The following is an 18,488-nucleotide window of genomic DNA, read 5'->3' as shown; positions in this document are numbered from 1 at the left end:
AGAGATACAGAGAGGCAGAGACATAGGCAGAGAGAGAAGCAGACTCCTCACAAGGAGCCCCATGCTGGACTCGATCCCAGAACCCCGGGATCACGACCTGAGCCAATGACAGATGCTCAACAACTGAGCCACCTAGGTGTCCCATAACACTGATCTTTAAATGGCTGTACTTCCTGTATGTCAGAAAGTACCCAAAGCCTCAAAACACACTGCATGTTTTGGGTAAATCTCATTGAATTCAGAATCACATCTCCATTGTCTTTCAAAATCTCACTATTTATAAGGGGACTGAAAAAATGATTTAAAGTAGGGATGAGCCAACTATACAGTCCATGTGCCAACTCCAGTCTGCTGCCTGGCTTATGTATATATGGCTCATGAGCTGAAGATGGATTTTACATTACTCAATGGTTGAAAAAAATCAAAATAGGATAATATTTCAAGACCTGTGGAAATAAATGAAATTCAAATTTTAGTGTCCATAAATAAAAATTTTATTGTGACCTATCACTTTCATTAATTTACATATTGTTTATTGCTCGCTTTTCCTTACAGTGTCAGAATTGAGTGCTACAGAGATCTGTATTGCCAGCAAAGCCTAAAGCACTTTACTATCTGGCCTTTTATGGAAAAAGTTTGCCACCTCATGGTCTAGAGGTGGCCCTGGATGTATTATGTTAGTATATAGTTAGCCTTTTTTCTTCTTGCTCATTAGTGGAGTTTTTTAAAGGAAAAAAGTTTTGATGCTTTATGTTATGGCTTGGATATTGCCTCTGTCATTTATGTGTTCAGTTGGGCTTTCTTGAATCCTTGCTAGGCTTGTTGCCAGATGCTGTGAATCTAGTGATGGGAATGTGTAAGTAGAGTATCATGTAGTATGTTATTCAGCTCTGGTGTCAGATAGCCTCATTTCAGATTTTGCCTCTGTTTCTTTCTTGCTCTATAAACTTAGACAACCTCTTTTGATTTCTTTATCTATAAAATGAGATATTATCCATACTTATCTCAGAGCTCTGTTGTGACCCTCTAATGAGATAATTCATGTAGTCAAGTATCTGGCACATGGTAAGTACTTAATGTTGCTGTTATTTGATTGTAATAATTTCTATGATGAAGAACTTTCTTTTACAAAAACCATCAGACAAGGGCAGCTAAACCTTCTTTGGAAGCTTCATCTTGCATCCGTAACATTTGATTGGAGACACAATGCTTCTTTGAACACTGTCAGAATATAGGGGTCCTGGCCACTGCCATGGATGGGCTCCAACACTTTGGGCAGGTTACAGTTGTCTCTGTTTTGAACCTGGCTTCCTCCTTCAAGACAGGCTTCTGTGTGATAAAGCCTCCCAGAGCTCAGTGGCAATCGTACACCAATCTCTGTGGTTGATAGAAATCCCTTAGAAGAAGTTATTTTTTTGTTTTCCTGGTATAAATTCTTACAGACCTCACAAACCTGCATCATCAGTTAGGACTGGGCCTTTAATTTATGGGCCCACTTACAGGTGAGATTTGTAGTGCCAAACAAAATGCCCTCTCATTCTGTTACTCTTTTTTATTTTTATTTTTTAAAGAGAGACACAGATAGAGAGGCAAAGACATAGGCAGAGGGAGAAGCAGGCTCCATGCAGGGAGCCCAACGCAGGACTTGATCCCAGACCCCGGGATCACACACTGAGCTGATGGCAGACACTCATCTGCTGAACCACCCAGGTGCCCCTCATTCTGTTACTCCTAATTGATCACCACATGATGGAAAAAATTAGTCCCATTCAAATGTACTTCAAAACTCTACTTCTTTGTTGCTACTACAACTGACTCTGGCTTCATAAATGTTAAAATAAGAAAGAAAGAGGTGAGAGAAGTACCAAAGAAGGTACTACTAGAAAGTAAAATCAGTGGGAAATTCAAATAGAATTCTATCTGTTAAAAATCATATCCAGGATCTGAAAGCCTCACGGTCAGGACATTGTCACTACAAGTGGAGAGCCTCTCTGCTTTTTCCAAAATACCAAAGTAGTTGATTTGAAATGTTCCCCAAGTTCAAGACTAATTTTGCTTGGATTGTGACACCTTCAATTATGCAGAGACTCAAAATATTTTACTTAGTGGAGAACTTTTTGGCCTAAGTCACTCTACTACCAGCACAGTCATATATTTTACTTTGAGCAAGCGAGTGTCTGTCTTTGGCTACTTTTGAGTTATTTGTTGTATTTTGACAACAAAATGAACATAGTGCCTAAGGATAAGCAGTTAGGGAAAGAAAACTTGTTGGAATCTTGATAATCAGGCTGTGTGATCTTGGCAAGCCTTTTTTTTTTGTTATTATAAGGTGGGATAATAAAACTCATCTCACAGAATATTGTATGGGCTATGTGAGTAAATATGTATGAAATTCCTGGCACATATATAGCATTACCTAAATTGGAACCATTATCATATTATAAATGAATTCTCTTTGTCTCCCTTCAAAGATAAAATCATTCTATCAGCCTCTTTTATTCATAATAATTTACCTTGGAAAAATTTTCTCTAACCTATTAGTGCAGACTGCCACTTAACTATGTGTTAAAGCAGATATTTGGCAACAGCATCTATCAAAAAATTTGCTTTTCAAAAAAAAAAAGGGCTTGTGTCCTAATGAAACAATCTACAGAATGAGAAATACCATATAAATGACTAAGAAACAGATCCCCTTGACCTAGCTGATAGCTTGGTAGAAGTTTAATTAGTTAATTTTTAAAGATTATGACCTTGAAAAATAACAGTGGGTTTTTAGGTGAGGCTTAGTTACTTGGAGTACAAACATATCGAGTTAAAAGATGTTACTGACAAGTAAGGAACCCAAAAGAATCAATGGTGATAAATAATAAAGTATGTGGCTGTTATTGTTTTTCTTTACTGTACAAAAACATGCTTCACAAGACAGAAATGGGAAACTGGTTGTAATTAAACATTTATATAGATTTATTTTAATGCCTGACTTCATGGATGACCTGAGCAATGTAATCTGTGGCTGAAAAATATAATGTAGTACATCCACAAGAATCAAAATCTATGGCCACAGTCTCAAATGAAAGGCTTAATAAAAATTCATAAGTGATTCTAAGTAAAATATAATAAAATCTATCTCCAAATTCTAAAATACCTTCCCTCCCAAGATTTGTTTAATTGTCATTCTTTAGGGGTAAAATTATGTTTATCACATTTCTTCCTGAGGCAAACAAGATTTATCACTAAAAATACAGCAAATATTAACAAAGTGCTTACTGTAGGTCAAGCACTGTTCTGGTGAACAAAACTGATGGTGAACAAAGCAGACAGACACCTCTTAAGGAGTCTACATTCTTGTGGACAGAGGCAGACAATAATATTGATGTGTACGTCTGTATGTGTGTTGTAAGGGAGCAGAATTTGCTACCCCAAAATGTGCCTCTTTGGCATGCGAATTATTTTAGGCTGATTATTCTTAAGAAACAGAAGACTCGAGATTTTTTTTTTTTACCTCCCCACTTAGCTGCCTAAAAGTATTTAGACAGAGGAACTGCTCCAAGGCAGGAGCTATCACCATAGATAACTGCAGTATAATATGAACTAAGCGCCATAGACAGGAAGGAACCTAGCAGGGCCTGTTGATCAAAGTCTGATGTCCCATTTTTTTCTGGATGGCCCAAGGAAGATTGTTTACCAAATGTTTACTCTTTCATCTTCCTATGACTTTCCTTCCTTCTCTTTGAAGCCCCAGACCCCTACCTCCTACCTCTTAGTCCAGAATAACAAACATACCTCATTTTACCTGTCTTTGGAATCTCTCATGTTTATGTGGATTCTATGTATGTAATTAAATGTGATTTTCTCCAGTTAATCTGTCTTGTGTCAGTTTAATTTTTAGACCAGACAAAAGTACCTTGAAGGGTAGAGAAAATTATTCCTCCCCAACAGTGTGTATACATACACACACAGTTGTGTGTTTCTATGTGTGTATGCATTTTTAAAAATAGTGATAAGAACTATTAAGAAAAAGTAAATAAGGAAAGGTCATATGGGAGGGGTTGCAATTTAAATAGAGTCTGTGAAAGCTTCACCAAGAAGGTGCCTTTGAGCAGAGATTGGATGACAATAAGGAAATGCACACACAGATTCTGAAGGATGAGAGTTTCAGGCAGTATGACCATAAAATGCCAAGGCCATGAGGAGGCAGTAAACCTGGAGTGTGTGATAAATGTCAAGTTCGCCAGTGTGGCTGGAGTTATGTAACAGAAGATGAAGTCAGGGATGTCATAGTTGGGAAAAGTAGATCTTACAGGTTCTTACACCTCACTGTAATGATTTTGACTTACTCTTAGTGAGAGTGGGAACCATTGATCTCATAAGTAAAATGATTTAACATATTTTAAAAGGATTGCTCCAGTTGCAGTGTGGATCATAGAGTGTAAAGAGAAAGAAAGGTTCCATGCTCATGGATTGGCAGACTTAATATTGTGAAAATGTCAATGTTACCCAGGGCAATTTACACGTTTAATGCAATCCTTATCAAAATACCATGGACTTTCTTCAGAGAGTTGGAACAAATTATTTTAAGATTTGTGTGGAATCAGAAAAGACCCCGAATAGCCAGGGGAATGTTAAAAAAGAAAACCATAGCTGGGGGCATCACAATGCCAGATTTCAGGTTGTACTACAAAGCTGTGGTCATCAAGACAGTGTGGTACTGGCACAAAAACAGACACATAGATCAATGGAACAGAATAGAGAACCCAGAAGTGGACCCTCAACCGCATGGTCAACTAATATTCGACAAAGGAAGAAAGACTATCCACTGGAAAAAAGACAGTCACTTCAATAAATGGTGCTGGGAAAATTGGACATCCATATGCAGAAAAGTACCTTGAAGGGTAGAGAAAATTATTCCTCCCCAACAGTGTGTATACATACACACACAATTGTGTGTTTCTATGTGTGTATGCATTTTTAAAAATAGTGATAAGAACTATTAAACTATTAACTATGAAACTAGACAACTCTCTTGCACCATACACAAATATAAACTCAAAATGGATGAAAGATCTAAATGTGAGACAAGTTTCCATCAAAATCCTAGAGGAGAACACAGGCAACACCCTTTTTGAACTTGGCCACAGTAACTTCTTGCAAGGTTCATCCATGAAGGCAAGAGAAACAAAAGCAAAAATGAACTATTGGGACTTCATCAAGATAAGAAGCTTTTGCACAGCAAAAGAAACAGTCAACAAAACTAAAAGACAAACTACAGAATGGGAGAAGATATTTGCAAATGACCTATCAGATAATGGGCTAGTATCCAAGATCTATAAAGAACTTCTTAAACTCAACACCAAAGAAACAAACAATCCAATCATGAAATGGGCAAAAGACATGAACAGAAATCTCACAGAGGAAGACATAGACATGGCCAACATGCATATGAGAAAATGCTCCGCATCACTGGCCATCAGGGAAATACAAATCAAACCACAATGAGATACCACCTCACACCAGTGAGAATGGGGAAAATTAACAAGGCAGGAAACAAATGTTGGAGAGGATGTGGAGAAAGGGGAACACTTTTGCACTGTTGGTGGGAATGTGAACTGATGCAGCCACTCTGGAAAACTGTGTGGAGGTTCCTCAAAGAGTTAAAAATAGATCTGCCCTATGACCCAGCAATTGCACTGTTGGGGATTTACCCCAAAGATACAGATGCAATGAAACGCCTGGACACCTGCACCCCGATGTTTCTAGCAGCAATGGCCACAATAGCCAAACTGTGGAAGGAGCCTCGGTGTCCATCGAAAGATGAATGGATAAAGAAGATGTGGTTTATGTGTACAATGGAATATTACTCGGCCATTAGAAATGACAAATACCCACCATTTGCTTCGACGTGGATGGAACTGGAGGGTATTATGCTGAGTGAAATAAGTCAATCGGAGAAGGACAAACATTATATGTTCTCATTCATTTGGGGAATATAAAAAATAGTGAAAGGGAATAAAGGGGAAAGGAGAAAAAATGAGTGGGAAATATCAGAAAGGGAGACAGAACATGAGAGACTCCTAACTCTGGGAAATGAACAAGGGGTGGTAGAAAGGGAGGTGGGGGGGGGGGACTGGGTGATGGGCACTGAGGTGGGCACTTGATGGGATGAGCACTGGGTGTTATTCTATATGTTGGTAAATTGAACACCAATAAAAAATAAATTTATAAAAAAAAAGAGAAAGAAAAGAACAATGAGGGCAGTTAAGAGGCTTTTGCTATGTATCAGGTTATAAATAATAGTGGATTGGACCTGGGTGATTTTACCGGAGGTGACAGGAGAAGGTTAAATATTTTAAAAATAGCACCTACACTGGGGCACATGGGTGGCTCAGTCAGTTAAACCTTTGAATCCTGATTTCAGCTCAAGTCATGATCTCAGGTTGTGAGATCAAGCCCTGTGCTGGGCTCCAAAGAGGGAGTGGAACCTGCTTTAGATTTTCTCTCTGCTCCTCTCCCCCCAACTCTCTCTCTCCCTCTAAAAAAAGAAAAAAAAAAAAAAGAACCTACAGGATTTGCTGATGCCATGTGAGGTAAACGTTTTTTTCTCTTGAGTATTTGAAAGGTGGGATTGTCAATTACTGAGGGGGAGATAATGGAGAAGCAAATTTGGAGATGAGATCAGGAGCACAGTTTTAAAATGTTTATTTGGAATGATTTTCGGTTGAGTTGCTTGTTGGGCATAGGAGTCTGGATTTCAAGGGAGAAATCCATGCTGGAGATATAGGTATATAATAGGTCTTTGGCACCTACATGGTTCTTAAAGCAGTCAGACCCTCTGATGAGATCACTAAAGGAATAATGGTTGATAGAGTAAAAAGAAAGTTCAAGGTCCATTCCTTGGCACAGTTCTAAATTTCAGGTAGTGTTTCTCAACTTTGGCTGCAAGTAGAATTGCTGAGAGACCTTAAAAAATAGTACGATTGACTGGGGCATACCCCACCATACCCAAATGTTCAGATTTAATCGTGCTGGTCAGGGTGCACTCTGGGTGTCATGGAATTAACATCACATCACTTTTGCTATATTCTATTCATTAGGAATAAGTCACTAGGTCCAATCCATACTCAAGAAGAGGGGATTATACAAGGGCTTGAACATCAGGAGGTGGGGATCAATCTTTAAAAGCAGTCTAATCCAAGTAGATATAAATTTATTTTAGTACATATTTGAAAAAACTCATGTTTTCACTTAAACTATAGTGATATAGTTTTCTTTATAAGTAAATATATTGAATTAAATATATTAAGTCAAATAAAAATTAGTAATAAAACTATAATGAATATTGCAAAAAAACAAGATGATGGTATAAATAACATGTTTGGAAAATAATGTGTCTGTATAGATGACACTCTGTGTGTTAACATTATGTGCTATTTCCCATTACTGATATTAATGCTCCCTTGGCTGTTATAGAAAAGAGAATCCTAAGCTATTAGTTTCTGCCTGTTGGCAACTTCTAAAAAGTATAATTTAAAAATATTCTCTAGATACCATCAAAAGTGACATTTGAAAACTAAGAGACAATGATCTATGTATTGAATCTTTATTTTGCTGAAAATCAGGAATAGTGAACTGCTGTAGCAGCAATTATAACAGCTGTTGAATTACAGAGTGAAATTCTCCATCCTTCCCAAGCAGCTGCAAAGTTTGAATATTAATTATCATATTATGCCTGGCCCAAATAAAGGATGTAGTAAGAGAATGGAATTGAAGGAAAATGTTCATGGGGAATTTTATGAAGAAATTCTGAAATAGATACTCAAGGCTTTTGGCAGTATTCTGATTATTAAGAGATTTTTCCTGTTTTTGAGTGTCATAGAGGGCTAACCATCTTATTCCTCTTGCCCATTCCTCAATAGAACATCATCCCATGAAAACAGATTTAAGATTATGAACTGACATCTGAAACATGTATGCTGAGCTGTGTGGAAGAAAAGGGAAGCAGCAAAAAGTGCCTATGATTAGTGAAATTTTAATCCCATTTCTTTCATAACAGCCCAGGAGTGAGGCTGTGCCAAACCCAAAGAACATACTCAGCAGGTGAGGATGGCTAATCTGTAGAGAGAATCTAGATTGAGAGCAAGAACCATGTGCACAGGGTTCTGGTCATGGATCTTTGACATGTATATGTCATCTATATCTATCTATATAATCAGGTTTATAGATCAAGGAGAAAGAACTAAGACATCTTTTCTTTCTTATTTCATAGATCCCCTTACCACTGTACTCCTGCAGATTGTTATGCAAGTATGTTTTCTCAGGAGACCTGCTGTTCTCTCACTGTAAAGGACCAGCAGCAAATCTTATATTAAATGTAAATTTTTAACTATGGAATTGTAAATTAAATCTATACTATATACTCTGGTCCCTTTACTAAATACTATTGGCCAACTGTGAATCAGCCTTTTATAAAAGTCAGAAACCCAAGGGTTCTCCTCCCATTTCTCTCATGCTTTATTGCCAATTTGTAACTGAATTCTGTAGGCTTTGTTGTTCCTAAATATCTTTCAAATTTCTTCACTCCTCCATCTTCCCTACAAATAACCAGTTTTAGACTACTATCACTTATTTGTTTGAGTCATTGAATAAGGGAGTGATTTATGTAACTTCTTTTTTAAAAATTTATTTATCTATCTATCTATCTATCTATCTATCTATCTATCTATCTATCTATCTATGAGAGAGAGAGAGAGAGAGAGCGACCAGGCAGGGAGAGGGAGAAGGACAGACTCCAAGCTGAGCGTGGAGCTCGACATGGGACTCGAGCATGGCCCTGAGATTATGATCTGCGCTGAAATCAAGAGTTGGACACTTAACTGACTGAGCCACCCAGGTGACCTGATCTGTGTAACTTTTTAAGTCATGCTTTTATGGGCATCAGAGAAAGACTTGAAATTAGACATGGTAGACAGTCAAATGATTGCCATAAAATAAGACATAGTTAGATCTTGGAAGCCATCTTGTTGTGTCTGTCACTTAAAAATTAGGAAATTGGGGTCCCAGTGGAAAAGTCTTATCAAAATTTGTTTAATTATTTTGCGTCAAAGCAACAGATCGCTATTCTCCAGAGTCCCAGCTGGGGGTTGGAGAAGAGGGGGCAGGTTATCAAATTGATTAGTAATACATGGTGTGGAATTGAGAGGCTTGGTCTTGATCCTTGGTGCTGTCACTTACTAATTATATGGTCTTGGATAATTTTCTAAATATTTTTGTTCTATTTTTTTTCTTCAGTATCTTATCCTTAGGTATGTCATTCCTCCTCATATTCTTCATAGGATTAGTTTAAATATCAAATGCTCAATGCAAGGAAAGTACTTGCACAGTTTTTGATGTACACTGAGCATCCAGTATGTCCTAAAATTATATTTACTTTTTTTGTTGTTGTTCAGGATTCAAAAGGCTTAAGATATTTGAATGATTTTTTTTTTCAAATTGTGATCCAAATATTACCTTGTTTGACAGCTGGGAAGGTCTTAAACCCAGCTTCTTAATTCTACAAGTAAAAGAACTGAGGTCTAGAGGCCTGAGATGGTGTGTCCTAGGTTATATAGTTAGTTGATGCTGTGATGTATACAGAAGACAGGCTCCAGTTCCTGCTCTGATTTCTTAGGGGGAGACAGACCCATATTTTCTTCCTCCGACACACCCATATTTTCTTCTTTCCTCCAAGACAAAATATAAATGTCTTGTAATAAACTGACAAACTGCAGTGATATGGCATGCACAATAAGAATTTATTTTGAACTCTGCCAGAGGACTCCTTTTGCATGATGCAGATAACACCCATCTTTGTAGCAATTGGACAAAGTATAAATGTCTTGTAATAAACTGTCACTATGTAATAGCTCAACAAACTTAGAGAGGTTATCTTAGCTTTTGCAGGGAGTTAAATGAGATTTCCTTCAGTCCATTTCATCCTTAAAACGTCATTTATTGTTTATTTCACTGCATATATAAAATAAGACGTAAGTACTAAGTAAATTGAAGACTAAAATTTAAGAACCAGAAATGATGGCTTCCCATTCTTTAAACAGATTTCATATCATATTTGAAAGCATAAATGAAAATTCATATTGAACATAAATAGACATTTATATAATAACATAAGTATGATAGATGGGGAAAAATTACCTGGGAATCTGGGCAATATGCCTAGACTAGAGAGGCTACTTTTTGAAAGAAGGATAGCAAAATTTCTGTGAGCTCAAAGCTTCTCCATAAAACATCATCTGAATTGGATTGATTCTTTAAGAGGTAATAAACCAACGAGTCAATGGTGGGGTTACTAAAAAGGGAGCTACACAAAATATTTTTGGCTACAATTTAATTACAGTCACATTAGACTTAAAAAAAGGCCCCTTCTCATAAGACTTTTTTTTCTAATCAATCATTTCTCAGTCTCTGCTTCCTAAATACGGTGTCCACAAAATGTGTAATCCACAGGACAAGAGGAACAAACCAGGACTGTCCTGGACAAACTGCAGTTTATGGTAACCTCATCTCTGCTGTGGAAATATCCAATTAGAATAGTGTGTGACTGGGAAATGGGTGAAGTTTATTTTTGGTGCCTTCCTCTTTTCCTTTTTTTCAGTTTTTATGCCTTTTCTGATGTTGCCTCTTTCATGGTGCTCTCCTGACATTCCATCTGTCAGGAGATAGCCCGCTATTTCCAAGGAGGGCTTCATGTGCCAATATTGTTTTCCTTTCAAATGAAGGCTGCTCTTGTGTTCAGGGGTCATATCTACAAACAGCCCTAGTAAACCAGTTTACAATTAATTGATCCTAACTTGGCACAGAGGAAAACCATTCAGTGTTTGAGCTTCAGTTTCCTATGCTAGCTATGTGGCCCTGGGAAAGTCCATAAGCTCTCTAAACTATGATTTCTCTATAGGTTTCTGGAAGAAACCTCTTCATGGACTTAAGGTGGAAGAGGGAGAACTCTTCTAGAGACCCAATGTGGAGAACTATGAACTTGAATATCTATTCTCTATCCTAGTTTTATGAGTTTAAGCCAAGAATGTAACATTTCATCTCCCAAACAAAATTGTTTTTTCACAGACTATCATTCCTTCCATTCCTTTTGCTCCTTTTCTTGGAGCCAGTTGCAGTTCTCCAGGGTCTAACACATTGACAAAGGAAAGACATTGTATGATTATAATTCTTATATCTTAAAGATTAATACTTGGCTCGACTAGAATTATCAAGCACCAAGATGTTGGCTTAAATGTTGTACATTGCTGAGGCTTACCAAAAGACAGTAAAGGGTCTCCTAAGATAATCCCTATCAAAGAAAAGGGATGGCATTATGTGGGAAAGATGAGGAAGTTGTTTTTCTCTTTTTTTAAATGATTCTTCAGAATGCTTATTTAGGAGCTTTTAAATTTCTTTTGCCCCTATTGCCCCCAAAGCCATCAAGACATTAATAAAATCTATAGTGTGGTGTGAAACACTAATTCTGTTTTCTTTTAAGTGACTGTAGAACTTAAGAGGCTATTGTTACTAAAAATATGATCTTGACACCCAAAACAATACCTAAGTTAAGAAGTTCTCTCAAAAATTAAATGAGATATTGCCAGTACCAGGTATATGAATAGTTGTTTAATCATGTGGTTTCTCTTCTTCTCAGTGTTTTTTTTTTTTTGTATCTTATCTGAGTTTTCATATCAAGTGAAAGATATTGGAAAATGATCTAACAAGTCTTGTAGTACTCAACGGGGGCCTGACAGAGTTTTGGGGAGATATATTTGGGTTCAGAGAGGAAAAAATTGCTTTTCCCCCAACAAACCTTTTATTATGAATAAATTTCAAATATGCAGAAAGGTTGAAAGGATTGTATGATGAACACCCATAGTCCTCACCTTGATTTTACAATTAATATTTTGCTATATTTGCTTAATCACGTCTGTCCATCTGTCCCTATCTCTATCTACCCATCAATCTATCTCAGTTTTTTAATGAAATTTCAAAAGGAGTTATAGACATTTGTAAACTTAATTCTAGACACTTCACCATACATTTAATTAATGGATTCTATACTTGTTATATTCCTATTTTTAAGGTACATTTTATATACAGGGAAATGCATATATCTCAAGTGTTCCATTTGATGAGGTTTGACAAAGACATACACATGTGTGATCCAAACTCCTATCAAGATATTGAATATTACCATTACTCCAGAAAGTTCTGTTCTAAGTCATCACCTACTTCGACCCCTCACATTCAGGATGTAATCATTATGGTGATGTTTTTCACTATTGATATCAGTTTTATTTTATTTTATTTTTTGGTAGATCTTCATATAAGTGAATTCAATATATGCATACTTTTTTTGTTTCTGGCTTCCTTCACTCTGCATAATGTTTCTGAAATTCATCCATGTTGTTATAACAGCATTTCGGTTTTCTTTTTTGCCAATACTAAAGAATTGTCTTTTGAAAGCCCCTGTAATTCTTTCTCTGCTCTAGAGTAAAGCCAACCCTTTAAGAAACAAAACAAGCAAGCAGAGGGGGAAAAAAAAAAGAGCAAGAGAGACACAAATCAAGAAACCGATTGTTAGTTATAGAGAGCAAACTGATGGTTACCAGAGGGGAGGTGAGTGAAGGATGGGTGAAACAAGTGATGGGGATAAAGGAGGGTACTTGTTGTGAGGAACACTGAGTGATGTATGGAAGTGATGAATCACTGTATTGTACACCTGAAACTAATTTAACACTGTATGTTAACTAACTAAACAAATTAAAACAAAAACTTGAAAAAATACATAAAAATAAACAAAAATAGATTAAAAAACACAAAAGAGTAAAGCCAATTGATAGCATTTTTTTTTTTAAGTGGGGAACAATTGTAGGTAGATTTTTTTTCACGGAGTTTTCCTGTATTAGGATCTGCTGTCTCAGGGTGTTTTTCTTCATTGTCCTTCAGACTCTAAGTTCTACTTGTCCTTTATACAACAAGAATTTGCTCATTAGGTAAAGAACTCGGTTATTCCACAAGATGTCAAATACTTGGCCCTCCTTGCCTGTCGTTTTCCTTTGCTCTCTGAATATACTTACCACGTACAGACAGCTGTGGCAACACACAGGATGGAGAAGAGGTGCCAACAACATGCAAGACTGTTTGCTTCTGTTGTTAAGCTGATGTGATAGTGGCAGAAGTATAGTCCCTTGATTGTAAGAATTTTTTCCACTAGTTCCAATTCTAAACCACAGAAAGCTTATGAAAAGAAAGCTTGACAAAGACCAGCTACATTTTGCAACTGACACTCAATGAGTATGGATAAATCTATGGCAGGAGTGAAAAAGAGAGACAAGCAACCAATTACTTACTGTAATACCAAGGATATGAAATTGGCTCTAGTTATGTCCTAAACTTCTATTGGAAATATGTGCCTATGTGAAAAAATTTAGGGAAAGTTGATGAGATAATTAACAAATAAAATAAAATGGAAAAAAATCTGTTTTATTGAAGCCTATGGAAGCAATACATTTGACCCAATCAAATCAATGCTAAAGTGAGTTACTTACAGTCTAAAGGAAATCAGAGTCTGGAGAGAAGGAGGAAAGGAAAACAAAGTCCTCCAAAAAGCTGTCTGAACCTCTGTGACAGAATTTTTGTCAAAAAATTTCCTTTACAAATTAAAGAAAACAAAGCCCATACTCCATTTCTCCACATCTACTCTTTTTGTTTCTTTGGTGTTTTTCTGTTTGTTTGTTTTCTAACTTTGGTGAAAGTGTGTCCTTTTTCTTCTTTTGCTTTATTTTTAATTTCTATATGCTTCAGAGAGATACTTTTGTAAAATAAATGAATGGAAAAAAATAAAATGTGCAAAATGAATAATATGAGTCCATAGTTTTTATTAGATTAAACAGATATAAAATTACTCTACCAAATAACTATAAGAGCTTAGAAGCACATCTTCTCATTCCTCTTCTATCTTATGTGGACCTGTAGCTCATAGTCATGGGCAGCAGTGTGGGTAGTGCCGATTTACATCAACTCTTACTGTGTTTTGGAAGTTAGTGTCCCAGAAAAGAGAGAACTCACTCATTCTTTAGAATGACATTTACTCTCCCATTTCCAACTCCTAAATCGTTTACTTGCCATTAGTAGCTTTTCTATCATAAATCAATAACGTGCTTAATTTTATAGTCAGGATAAATTTATAGTTAACATTTTATGATAAGCTCGTATTTGCAATAAAGCAGAGTTCTTGAGTGAAGAATTATAATCTGAAAACTGGTTACCCTTCATGCTAGTACTATAAAAAATACCATAATCAATGAATTCTTTTAAATAGACATTCTTTTACATATATGATTATTTTGATTTTCCTAAATACATCATCTGTTAGGAAAAGATAAATGAAGGATATGTCATCTCCCTTCTTTCTTCCTCCCTGTCCTGCTATCTGTTGCTCAACTCAATAAACTTTGTCAATTTCCTCTTTTTTTTTCAGGTTTTAACTGCCATAGATATACCGTGCCTTTCATGAAATATCAAAGCAGTAAGGGCATTCATAATATTTTCACTACTACCTGACAGAAATAAATCTCTTTATTGTTCTTAAAAGACAGTTATCAAAAAGATAAAGTACAAATACTTCTAAAGCCATGTTCACTTTTCTCTAAATCTGCAGATTTATCTTCACACCAAAAGTGTTAAAATAGACAGAAACTCCATCACTTCAAAAAAAAAAAAGCCCAATTAGAAATTTAGTTTTGGAGCTCAGAGCTTAGAGCATTTGCACCCACCAAATATATTTGCAGAGGCCAATAAAGTTTTGTAACTTTCTTTTCTAACAAAGTCGTTTCAAAAATAGGTGTTATTTTTTTACATTCTGAAGGTATGATTTATTGTATTTAACTGGCTCTATAATGAGATCTGGCATGAAGATTGATTAGCATATTACTAGGTCAATCAGTATCATAAAAGGTTAAAGAGTGAAAAGCTGAAAATCTGAATTCTCAGTTGAAGGAGTTGAACAGTGAAGTGGTAGAGGAAACAGCTGTTGTGTTTATTATATTATGTCAGTCAGTGCTTATGTTAGTGTTGGATGACATCATAAACACTTCATAAATAATGTATGACCCAGCTTATTTCTTCTTGAAATATAATAAACAGTGGTTCTTTTCCAGTCACTGCACCTCTGTGTGTTTAATGGGCCTTGCTGGGGGTAGTACTGTTTTTAGCAGAAACTCATTAAATTGCAGACATTTCTGGAATTGGATGTAGTAGCAAAGAAAAACCCTTGGAGCAGAGATAACCAGCAAGAAGGAAAAGTAGCAGAGAAAATGACTAGAAACAAGATCCCAACCAGCCAGAAGTCAGTAGACACCATAATCTTTGTGGCCTCAAGGAACAATGTGGTTGAAATAGGCTGATGTAGAGCCAGAGAGTGGCTTAACTATTTGTTTATTGCCTGTCTCTCCTCCCAGAGTGTTAAAGTCCACGGACATGAACTTTTTATATCACCTCTGAGTCCCCAGTGTTTAGCACTAGTACTTATTCAACAAATATTTGTTGAATGAATGAATGAATGCCTTGTCTTTCTGAATGGGTGGGTGGGTGAGTGGGAGGGTCATCCTTTCTATAACAGGGACTACTTAGACCACCATAGAATACTGGAAGGGGACTTGGCTGTGGTAGCTTTTTACATTATATTGTCTCTGCAAACAAAAGGAGCTTAAACATTCTTAATGTAGGAAATATCTTTTCAGTCAAGAGGGATTATGAGGAAGGACTTAAGTAACCAATGGAACCACTTGAGTCTGTCTGTATCTGAGGGGGAGATGTTTATGTGAAGAACACTCCCATTTTATTTATTTGTCTCTTTGATTTGTTTTCTTTTTCTTTTTTCTGTAAACAAATCCACACCTCAGGTCATCAATATAAAAAAGAATAGTGAGAACACAATGACACGTTTTTCAGAGCACATGAGGACTGGGGCCTGCTGGGGTGCAGCAAGGTTAATTAGTCTTGTTCTAGACATCCACTGTAGACTTTGTATTCACCATCAATTTGATGATAGTTCCCTAATTGTTATCAACTTTATTTATTTTTGCTTTAATTCTCAGCCCTCATCAAATCTCCATCAGTAGTGGCATTGTGCTTGGAGTATAGTCTGATAATTAGATGGGAGGTTCTTCAATTTGGGTTTAACAATCTTAGATCCTATCTTCTCATCTGCCCAGGCCCCTAATAATAACAGGACAAAGGAACACAAAACCTAAGAATAATCTAACTTTCTACTTTCTGAATGAGATGGGAGATACAGTGGAATCTGTTCATGAGTAAGTGACCATATTTTATGGTTGATAGGTTGTAAAATAAGCTAAAAGTTAATATGATTTCCTTAGTGGGAATTCAGATTTAAAACATGAACACTTCTTTGGGTAGAAATGTAGATGCTGACTCTACCATAAAGTTAGGTATTTTTTTCTATTTTATTATTTCCTGTTTGATATCAAGTATGTTAGTCTAAATATCTGTAAATTCTCTATTTATCTATGTCTATAGGGTAATTTCGAATCATTTCCAGATCTCTCTCTCTCTCTCTCTCTCACACACACACACACACACACACACCATTCCTTCCCCCACATAAAAGATAAGTAGGCTCAATCAAATTAACTAAATTTAATTCACACACTAAATTCTTATTGTTCGATAAGTAGAGACATAGTTACAAATCTTAATCCAGATTTATCCTGGATTATAGGTAAAGTAAAAAAGAGCTACTTTAAATAGTCTTTCCACCAAAAGTAATGAATGTTTTTATTCATTCAATTCTTCTGTAAGAGATCTGAATTAATGTTTATAGTTTTCTTTCTTTAAAAGAAATTTTAATTTCTTTTAAAATTTTAAAAAGATTTATTTATTCATAAGAGACATACAGAGAGAAGCAGAGACATAGGCAGAGGGAGAAGCAGGCTCCCTATGGGGAGTCTGATGTGGAACTTGATCCCAGGATCCCAGAATCATGACCTGAGCCAAAGGCAGTTGCTCAACCACTGAGCCACCCACGTGCCCTAGTTTTCTTTTTTTAAAAAAAGATTTATTTAGTTATATGAGAGAGAGAGTATGTGTGCACATCCATGATTGGGGGAGGGGCAGAAGGAGAGGGAGAGAGAGAGAACCCTTATGTTCCTCCCCACTAAGCCTGGAGCCCTACTCAGGGCTTGATTCCAGGACCCTGAGATCATGACCTGTGCCAATATCAAGAGTTGGATGCTTAACTGACTGAATCACCAGGTGCCCCTATAGTTTTCTTCCTAAGCGTCTATATTTTGTTTTCCCCATTTAAATTATTGATGTCTTTGGCATTGCAGTTTTGTTTTTGTACGAGGGAGATACTGAATTCTTGCATATATATCTGTGCCCAGTCACTTTGTGGATCTCTCCCATGAATTCTAATTTTTTCAGCTTATTCTCTTGGGATTTTATGAAAACAATGATATTATGTGCCCCAAATAATACATTTGACTAATTTCTAATGGTAACTTTCCCTTTTCCCATGGTTTTCAAGTTGTCAGCCATGGCTAAGCCTGTGTTCTTGCCTGGGACTTTAAATCTTGGGGAAATAAAGCAAAGTGAAAGGCCAGGAAGAGAGATCATTTGCTGTGATTGCAGAAGACTGAAGGGCCCAGCGGTATAATGATGACTGATAACATTGAGGGTCTCCCCAACAGATCATTCCTATGAAATATTCTTGGATTCAATTCCTTCCTTCCTTCCTTCCTTCCTTCCTTCCTTCCTTCCTTCCTTCCTTCCTTCCTCCCTTCCTCCCTTCCTCCCTTCCTCCCTCCCTTCCTTCTTCCCTCCTCCCTCCTTCTCTCCCTCTCTCCCTTATTTCTCTCTCTCTCTTTCTTGAATTAACCTTGTTTATTATTTAAAGGAAACAAGCATCTTCTCAATATAGCTTACTAACTTATAGCAGTCTACTCTTTCAGTGTTAAAGGAGGATGGGCAAATCGCGACTCCTAGGCATACTGGCAAGTAGGCAGGTCACCTTAGGGGCACCTGTATCCACTCACAAATTCATCTCACATTAGCAGTGAGGATTCAGACATCACCCTGAATTGGTATTTTCCTTACTCATAAGCTTAAGTCATGGATTTCTTCCTTTCTTAATTTCCTTCCTCTTAGAGTTCTCTGGCTTTTCCATTTCATTCTATGAACTGTCCACTACCCTTCCAGTTAGTTCCTTTACTGTGCAAATTAACCAAATTCAGTTTCATTGAAAATAAAGATTGAAACAGTCCTGATTTGGGGTGGAGAGTGACTAGTGACTGGGGATGCAAGGCGGCCAGAATTCAAAAAACTGATTAGATCTGGGGCAGCACAGGATGTCTGAATTTGCTCAGTAGTAGGGAATAGATTAGAATGACCAGTCAGAGAAGATTAGAGAGGCCTTTACGTTAAGAATCTTAGAC

General features: G+C 36.7%; 1 long non-coding RNA gene and 1 other non-coding gene across 3 annotated transcripts in view; one reads left to right on the top strand and one right to left on the bottom strand.

The window, feature by feature from the left end:
- The window catches only part of LOC140609543 (uncharacterized), a 232,888-nt gene that overhangs the window by 113,706 nt on the left and 100,694 nt on the right, over positions 1-18,488 (top strand). The gene's annotated exons all lie outside the window — the stretch shown is intronic.
- LOC140609621 (U12 minor spliceosomal RNA) lies at positions 18,019-18,167 on the bottom strand. Its single transcript, XR_012011387.1, has one exon. It is a non-coding gene; the product is annotated as a U12 minor spliceosomal RNA (small nuclear RNA).

Source organism: Canis lupus, chromosome 18 (assembly GCF_048164855.1).
Source record: "Canis lupus baileyi chromosome 18, mCanLup2.hap1, whole genome shotgun sequence".
NCBI lineage: Eukaryota > Metazoa > Chordata > Mammalia > Carnivora > Canidae > Canis > Canis lupus.
The sequence above is the reverse complement of the archived record's forward strand: the minus strand, read 5'-3'. Positions and strand labels throughout refer to the sequence as shown.